At 45.6% G+C, this 8,633-nt stretch overlaps 1 non-coding gene across 1 annotated transcript; it reads left to right on the top strand.

Moving 5' to 3' along the window:
* Positions 1–5,737: 5,737 nt before the first annotated feature.
* LOC130110934 (U6 spliceosomal RNA) lies at positions 5,738–5,843 on the top strand. The gene has a single exon (XR_008810120.1). It is a non-coding gene; the product is annotated as a U6 spliceosomal RNA (small nuclear RNA).
* Positions 5,844–8,633: the final 2,790 nt, after the last annotated feature.

Below are 8,633 nucleotides of genomic sequence, written 5' to 3'. Positions count from 1 at the left end.
GCAGTTGGGGACGATTCTGACAGCGATGGGGTTCAGAACTGTGTCCTTCCTTTAGCTGAATATTGGTTTATTTCTTACATAGTAAAAGAGCACACATGTTTCTTTTAACGGCACAGACTGCCAGGCCGGTAGTTGGAGACCCCTGATTGAAGGGGAGGGAAAGATTTGGTTTCGGCCACGTTTCACATGACCCAGTCATGTCGAAACCAAGGTCAAGGATCAGCTCATTTATCCACGAGGGCGGTGTTTGGGGTAAAAGCCTGATGCTAGCAAGCACACTGCAGCCACAGCAAACCTTGATATGGAGTTCAGTGTGTGTGTGTGTGTGTGTGTGTGTGTGTGTGTGTGTGTGTGTGTGTGTGTGTGTGTGTGTGTGTGCGTGTGTGTGTGTGTGTGTGTGTGTGTGTACCAGCAGGCTTGCACGTCCTCTCCGGTGGAGTGTTTCCCGTGGTGAGCGTGGAGGGCCCTCAGCTCGGCCCTCGTTGGGCCGCTAATGGACGGGACGTTATGCAGGGGGGAGGGGGTTTATTGAACTTTAACATCTAAATAGTAAACAGAGCACTGCTTTAACTTCCATGTTGCGCTCCATGGTTCTGTCACCAGAACTCCCTCCATAGGTCACATCACTCCTGTTCTTCAGCAGCTCCCCTGGCTCCCTGTTTAAATACCGTACTGACTTCAAGATCCGGCTCCTCACCTTTAAGGCCCTTAATAACCCAGCTCCTTCATATCTTTCTGAACTCCTTCATATCCACACACCCTCCTGCACTCTCAGATCCTCTTCTGCTCTCCAACCCACTACACCATCGGGCCGCTGGACTACCATGGGGTCTAGAGCCTTCATGCCCCTCCTGTCTATGGAGCTCTCTCCCACAAGACCTTCACAGCATTGACTCTCTTCCAACCTTCACATCCCATCTCCAAACGCACCTTTTCAACCTGGCATATTCATCTGATCCACGCTTCACTGGGTTTTGTGCAGATGGTGATTTTATACTTACCTGTTGTGTTAACTTTTTATTGTCTACCTGCTGTCTGATACAGTGCTGCTGGTTTTTTACTGTGTTCTGTAAGGTGTCCTTGAGTGCTCTGCAAGGCGCCCACAAATAAAATGTATTATTATTATTATTGTTATTATTATTATTATTACATTCTTGCTTATCAACAAATCTTTGCATCAAAATAAGACGAGGTTCTTATTCACCTGAATTCAGTGCATCTCTTAGAAGCAGAATGTAAATAGATTTGTACCCAAAATAGGCTCACTAAAAACAAATATGCTCCCACATAATGCAACCAAATGAAAACAATTCAGGCCTGTGCAGAAAATACAATAATACAATAATTTTAATATAATAATAAAGACAATGATATAATAATAAAGACAATAATGTTGGCAATAGTATAGTGTTTACAGGTTTTTGGCAAGTAAGACCAGCCTAGCAACATTTTCTGGCTTGAGAGAAGAGCGAAGATCGGTCACTACGTTTCCCCCAGTGCTAAAGACCCTCTCTGAAGGGGAGCTCGTGGCCAGAATGCACAAGTACTTTTTTGCCAGTTTTGAGAGTTGTGGGTAGAGTCTCTGGTGTTCCCTCCACCAGTCCAGCAGGTCCTCCTCACTGTCAAGGTTGCCTAATTGTAGGTAGGACTGTAGCTCAGGGGTTATAGCTTGTTGTTCCTGCTGGGGTCTTGGTGTGGTTCCCTCAGCGGTCTTGTTGAGGCTCCCCAAGGTCTTCCTTTTCTTTGAAGTGGGTACATCCCCAGCAGCCGCAAGGCGGGGATCAGTTGGGCCCATCTCCTTGAAAAGAGTATGGTAAATAAAGTATGAATACCTAATTCAATCTAATGACACATATTTAGCATCCATATCCAGAAAGTAGATAACAGCACATTACAGCACTTCGTCTCATTCATTTATAATAAATTCTGTATCTGTATGTAATCACACTAATTACTACTACCTCGCCCGCAGGCGCAGTCCTCGCCATCTGAGAAGTCAGTATGGCTTGGATCAGTCCAACATTGTCCTCACTGAGATGTATCTCAGCTTGAACCGTGGCTCCAGAGCAGAGGCCATGTTAGGCAGTTCTTGTGTCAGAGGATCCTTGTATTTTTCATCCAGGGAGCTCAGGATTTTGGCCTTGATGGTGCATGCTCGATCTGGATCATCATCCTTCACCTTCAGGATAGAGGACCTGAATAGGTGGAGGACTGGCTTTATAAAGGACACGCTGACATACTTTTCACTGGAAAGCACATCAGTAAACTCAGTCAGAGGGCGGAGGGATTTGTTGATGGCCTCCACGACATCAGTGTCCTGCCATGTGGGGATGAGGTGTCAGGCCTTTCTGTCAGTGGACAAGACATGATCAATGGCCTTCTGCTGCTCCAGGAATTTCACCGCCTCGTTTCTCTCGGTTCTTTCGAATGAACAAGCGGGAATCGTGACGTCCTTCGACTCTCGACACTGATTGGCTTTCGCGCACAGCGTCAGCGCGAAAATGTTGCTGTCGTTGAAAAATTTCAACTACAAAATCGCCTCGAGCGACTTGTCGCCCCTCGTTGCGCGTCTGCATTGACTTTGTATGTAATCTGGTCACGCGAAACTATTTTGTGTCTTTCGGTGTGAACACAGCTTTAGAGACAGGGTGAGGAGCTCGGACATCCGGAGGGGAGCTCGGAGTAGAGCCGCTGCTCCGTCGCATGGAAAGGACCCAGTTGAGGTGGTTCGGGCATCTGATCAGGATGCCTCCTGGTACCTTCCTTTGGAGGTTTACCGGGCACGGCCAACTGGGTGGAGACCCCGGGGTAGACCCAGAACTCGCTGGAGGGACTACATGTCCAGTCTGGCCTGGGAAGGCCTTGGGATCCCCCAGGAGGAGCTGGAGAGACTACATGTCCAGTCTGGCCTGGGAAGGCCTTGGGATCCCCCAGGAGGAGCTGGAGAGACTACATGTCCAGTCTGGCCTGGGAAGGCCTTGGGATCCCTCAGGAGGAGCTGGAGGGACTACATGTCCAGTCTGGCCTGGGAAGGCCTTGGGATCCCCCAGGAGGAGCTGGAGGGCGTTGCTGGGGAGAGGGACACCTGGAGTGCCCTACTTAGCTTGCTGCCACCACGACCCGACCCCGGAGAAGCAGCTGGAGATGAGATGAGATGAGATGAGATGAGATGAGATGACTTGAGATGACATGAGATGAGATGACTTGAGATGACATGAGATGAGATGACTTGAGATGACATGACATGAGATGAGATGAGATGAGATGAGATGACATGACATGAGATGACATGAGATGACTTGAGATGACATGAGATGAGATGACTTGAGATGACATGAGATGAGATGAGATGAGATGAGATGAGATGAGATGACATGAGATGAGATGACTTGAGATGAGATGAGATGAGATGAGACATATTTAATTTTTGTTCAAGAAAAATTCGGAATCTGCTATAGAAAAGGATGAGCTCTATATATTTGGATAGAATGCATTTATTTCTTTTGCAATGAATGTTGGGTCTATGCTGTCCGTACCATTAATTGTAAAAGTTTTGATAAAATTCCTCTCCTGCCATTTTTTCCAATCTACGATGCAGAGTTTTTCCTCCCCTTCAATCCACTTAGATCTTGACCTGATCAGTTCCCTCGAGCTTTTCTTTCCTCGCTTCTCTTAAGTTTGGGTTGCAATGAAGGTAGTATATTTTTGTCGTTCTCTGTTAACATTGGGTTGATGCTCATCGAATGTATATGATCTTCTTCCAAGCCGTTTATCTTAATATATTTTATATTTTAAACTTCCCATTTCCGAGTATATGATAATATGGTGTCATCCTGCAAGACTTTTTGAACAAGGTATTTAATGCCATGACAGTATTCATCATATTTTAGAAGATTGGCATTACATTTCCGGTTATCCTTTTTTTTTATTTCCCCCTGGCAAACCGCATTATATGTGTTATCGATAAGTTAATGCAACAGTGGTCAGTAAGAGGTGCAGGGGATATTTCGCAAATTGATATTCGCCCTGTGATGGTCTGGCGGCCTGTCCAGGGTGTCTCCCCGCTGCCGCCCGATAGCCTGCAGCATCCCTGTGACCCTGAGAGCAGGATAAGCGGGTTGGATAATGGATGAATGGATGGATTTATTATTATCCTTTATTATTATTATTATTATTATTAATATAGTTAGTTATATTTAAAAATGTAAAACGCGTTCAAATAGTTCTGAGTTTTCATTTCTTCGTCTTCTTCCTTTCATCATCATCATCATCATCATTATTATTATTATTATTATTATTATTATTACTAGAAGAACCCCGCTACAGTGTAGCGGTTTGGTTATCCACCCGTCTAAATCTCCCTCCTCCTCTTCATCCTGCCAGCTAACCGCCTTCCCCCTGCCCCTAACCTCCCCCCCTCCAGCTCCCTTCCCCCAAATGCTCAGAATCATCTGAAATGCCGAGAAAAGTGGTTTTAGCCATTTTTAGAAAATGCATATTTTTGCATAATTATGCATAATCATTTTAATTTTCTGCTATTTTTCTGGTCCTCTCTGGAACAATACCTACCACCTCCAAAAAAAAATGAGGATCGTAAGTGCATTTTTGCAAAAATGCACTTATTTTGCATAATGCCAAAACATTTCTAAGTCCCAGAAAAAAAAATTTACAGGTGAAAAAAATCAAAGATGCCCAGAATCATCTGAAATGCCGAGAAAAGTGGTTTTTAGCCATTTTTAGAAAAATGCATATTTTGCATATCTATGCATAATTAATGATGCATAATTTTAATTTTCTGCTACTTTTTTATAGGTGCCCCTGATCATCCCCGATAACCTCCAAAAAGAATCAAGGCCCCAAGTGCTTTAGTTTAGCCCTTTGTAGACTCCCACACAGACACACACCACACACACATTGTGACAATACAGGAGTAGATTTAGTGAAGGTATAAAAACCACTTCACTCAAAGATGAGCAGCTTTTAATATCTAAACAACACAGGATTGTTTGACCTCTCAGTTTATGTCGATAACTGACATTTAACCTCATATTTGTCATAGTCTTTGTCTTCATCATCGCATGCGTAAGGTGCACGGTTTGGCTCCTGATTTTACAGAGGCCTCCTTCTCATTTCTGTGTTATTGTAGCCGTTCATATATTATCAAACCTCGGGATTTGTGGGATCAATAAAGTATTACTAGGTATTTACTACTGCTACTGACGACACCTCATCATTGTTTACTAGCGTCAGAAACCTGGTTGTGTTATTCACTTCGACATTACGCTCACAATAGGAGGTGTATGGGCAAACGCACGTGCGGATTAACTGATTGCAAGAATGTAACGATAACGCCGTTAACGCAGCCGATACAAAGTGACAGCAGCTACTCCTCTTGTTTCTGGAAACATTGGAACAGACGTCTGTATACGGTCTACCTCCCTGTTCCTCGTGAGAGCGGGTTTATCCAATCGTCGTGTCTCCTCGCCGCCACACACCAATCCCGGCTGAATGACGCAACAACTCCCAGAGTTCTTCACGGCTGTCTCGCGCAGAAAAAGTGCTGCAGCAAACAAGTTTTAAATCATCGTAAACATTTTAAAACCGATACAGATCCTATTTAGTACGCGTTAAGTTGACTGGGCTGTGTTTTCTAAATACTATTATAGATTGAACACCATAATGGGGATTCCTATGCGGAATGCGCTCTATATATAGCTGCCAGACGCCTCTATCAGTCGTATTGCTTCGGCAATACATATACTAAAATTGGAACGATACAGAGAAGATTAGCATGGCCCCTGCGCAAGGATGACACGCAAATTCGTGAAGCGTTCCTTATTTTCTCGATTTTATATCTACTATGTTTTTTCAGTGAACATAACGTTGGCTATAACCGTGTGATAGAGACCTCTAGTGGCGAGTTGTGTGCCCTGCACCGTGTAATCTCAGACGGTAGGATTGCCTATGAGAAGTGCCGCCCAACGGCTGCTGGGACAGGCTTGTAGAACCTGATAATGTAATAAATTCCCACTAATGTAATAACCCCGATAATGTAATAAAAACCTGCTCTTGAGTCCGTTGAAAATGCAATAAAACCTGATAATGTAATAACTTCTTAATAATGTAATAAAGTGCATTTCCCAATAATGTAATAAACTTTTTACCAATAATGCAATAATGTGTTACATTAACGGGACGTTATTGCCTTCATTTCCCTGGTCCTGATAATGTAATAATTCCCCAATATTGTAATAATTTAACAGCAGCCCACCCATAAATGGATTCAAGTGGCAATATTGTTTAAGCAACGCAAGCTCGAGAGGTCTAGCGCCACCGACAGGTCAAAGTTGGACGTGCATGAGTGCATTTTTTATTACATTATCAGGGCTATAACATTATCAGGGTTATTACATTATCAGGGTTATTACATTGTCGGGGATTTATTACATTATCAGGGTTATTACATTATCAGGGTTATTACATTGTCGGAGATTTATTAAATTATCAGGGTTATTACATTATCAGGGTTATTACATTGTCGGGGATTTATTACATTATCAGGTTCTACAAGGCTCCAGCATCCCCGCGACCCTGACAACAGGGTAGCGGCTTGCATGATGGACGGATGGACGCTGACTACCGTTGATTTGTCCTCAACGATCACGTGTTAGTTCAGCACGTGGTGATTTAAATGGTGCCCGGTGTTTATGTGACAGAGTTGGTCACATCAGCGTTATCCGCTGGTATTCCTCCTCCGCAGAGACGTAGTTCAGCTCCCACGCCTTCCACCTGTTCGGTCGCAGACGAGGAGACAAGTCGGCTCTATTTTCCTCCTCCATGCGGTTCTACAGGGGAAGCGCCATTACGTTAAACTTACTGGAACAATTACAAGATGACGGCGTGCACAATAACACATCTACGGAGGGTATTTGCTTTACAAAGCTGTTTGTTGCCAGAACTGTGCAACAAATGTGTCCGGCTGATTCGCTAGCTAGCGCTCTGTGGTAGTGTAACCGGTTATTTTCTTGCCCGGTGCGGGATTCGATACGCGGTGTACTGCGCCACAAGGCGCCCCCACCTCCTCGTATGATCAACGATCATCCAGCTTACACCGTTCGTCGTCTCCTGGACTCTCGTTGCCGCGCTCGCGGCCTGCAGTATCTCGTGGACTGGGAGGGATATGGCCCGGAGGAGAGGTGTTGGGTCCCTCGTCGCCTTGTCCTGGACGCGAACCTCATCCGGGACTTCCACAGGACGCACCCTGACGGGCCTAGTAGGTCGCCCGGTGGCGCCCCTCGGAGGGGGGGTACTGTCACAGCCTCTCGCCCTTGACATCAAAGCGATCACCCTTGACACCTGCTACGCCAGCTGACACCTGCTGCCCCCCCTTCACCCCGGCACACCAGCTGACACGTGCTACACCAGCTGACACCTGCTGCCCTCTCCTTCACCCCGGCACGCCAGCTGGCCATCAAGCAATCGCCCTCACCCTTAAAAGGCCTCCACTCTGGACCAGTCTTCACCGGAACGTCGCCATTCATGGACTTCTGCCTGCCTGCCTACCTGCCACAGAGCCACCTCCTGCTCTACCCCCGAGATCGGTCACTTCAATAAAGACTGGATTCTTCCCTTACCTTGTTGTCCCGTCTGCTTTTGGGTTCTTTCCCGATACGTGACAGTTTGATTTTGTCTGGAAGATGTCTCTGTTTATCTGGCCATCCTCTCTGAATTGCATTTGCAACCAGTATCAACTCAGCGTCCTCTTTTGCTGCTTCTTTGAACTCCTGCAACTTTTCCTCTGATACTGGGAGTTGGTGATTTACAAAGTTGACTTCCAGCTCATCATCAATGAGTTTCTCATGGTGCTCTTTTAGAAATACTCTGCTTAGAGCATCAGCAATATGCATCTCCTTGCCTGGCTTGTACTTGACCTCAAGACTGTACTTTTGTAGTCTCATGAGCATTCTTTGTAGTCTGGCTGGCGCGCTGAGGAGCGATTTTTTGAATATCACTTCCAGTGGCTTGTGATCACTTTCTACATGCACATGTCTTTCATATAGATACTGATGGAATTTTTCACAGCCGAACACGATTGCAAGCAATTCTTTTTCGATTTGTGCATATCGTTTTTGACAGTCAGTTAATGCCCTGGAGCCATATGCTACTGGCTGCCCATCTTGAAGTAGCACTGCTCCCAGACCCTCAGAGCTTGCATCAACAGACAAGGTAACCGGCTGGCTGACATCATAGTACTTGAGTACTGGTGCTTGGCTGACGAGAGCTTTTAGTTTGTCAAAACTCTGTTGTTGCTCTGACCCCCAATGCCATTCCACATTTCCTTCCAACTTCCTCAGAGGAGCACTCAAGTCTGAGTGAACCTCTGGAGGGCGGCTTTGTCCTCTGGTGCAGGCATGTTTTGTATGGCTCTGACCTTTTTACTTGAGTCCTTTCTCACTGAGCACATGACCAATGTAACTGATTTCTGTCATCCTTATCTTACACTTACTTTTGTTCAGTTTCAGATTGATGCTTCTCAGGCGGTCCAGCAGTTGCCTCAAACGACGATCATGCTGCTCTATGCTCTCTCCCCAGACCAGGATGTCATCTATTACACTGACTACACCCTCTAGCCC

This window comes from Lampris incognitus, chromosome 3, assembly GCF_029633865.1.
Source record: "Lampris incognitus isolate fLamInc1 chromosome 3, fLamInc1.hap2, whole genome shotgun sequence".
Taxonomy (NCBI): Eukaryota; Metazoa; Chordata; class Actinopteri; order Lampriformes; family Lampridae; genus Lampris; species Lampris incognitus.
The sequence above is the reverse complement of the archived record's forward strand: the minus strand, read 5'-3'. Positions and strand labels throughout refer to the sequence as shown.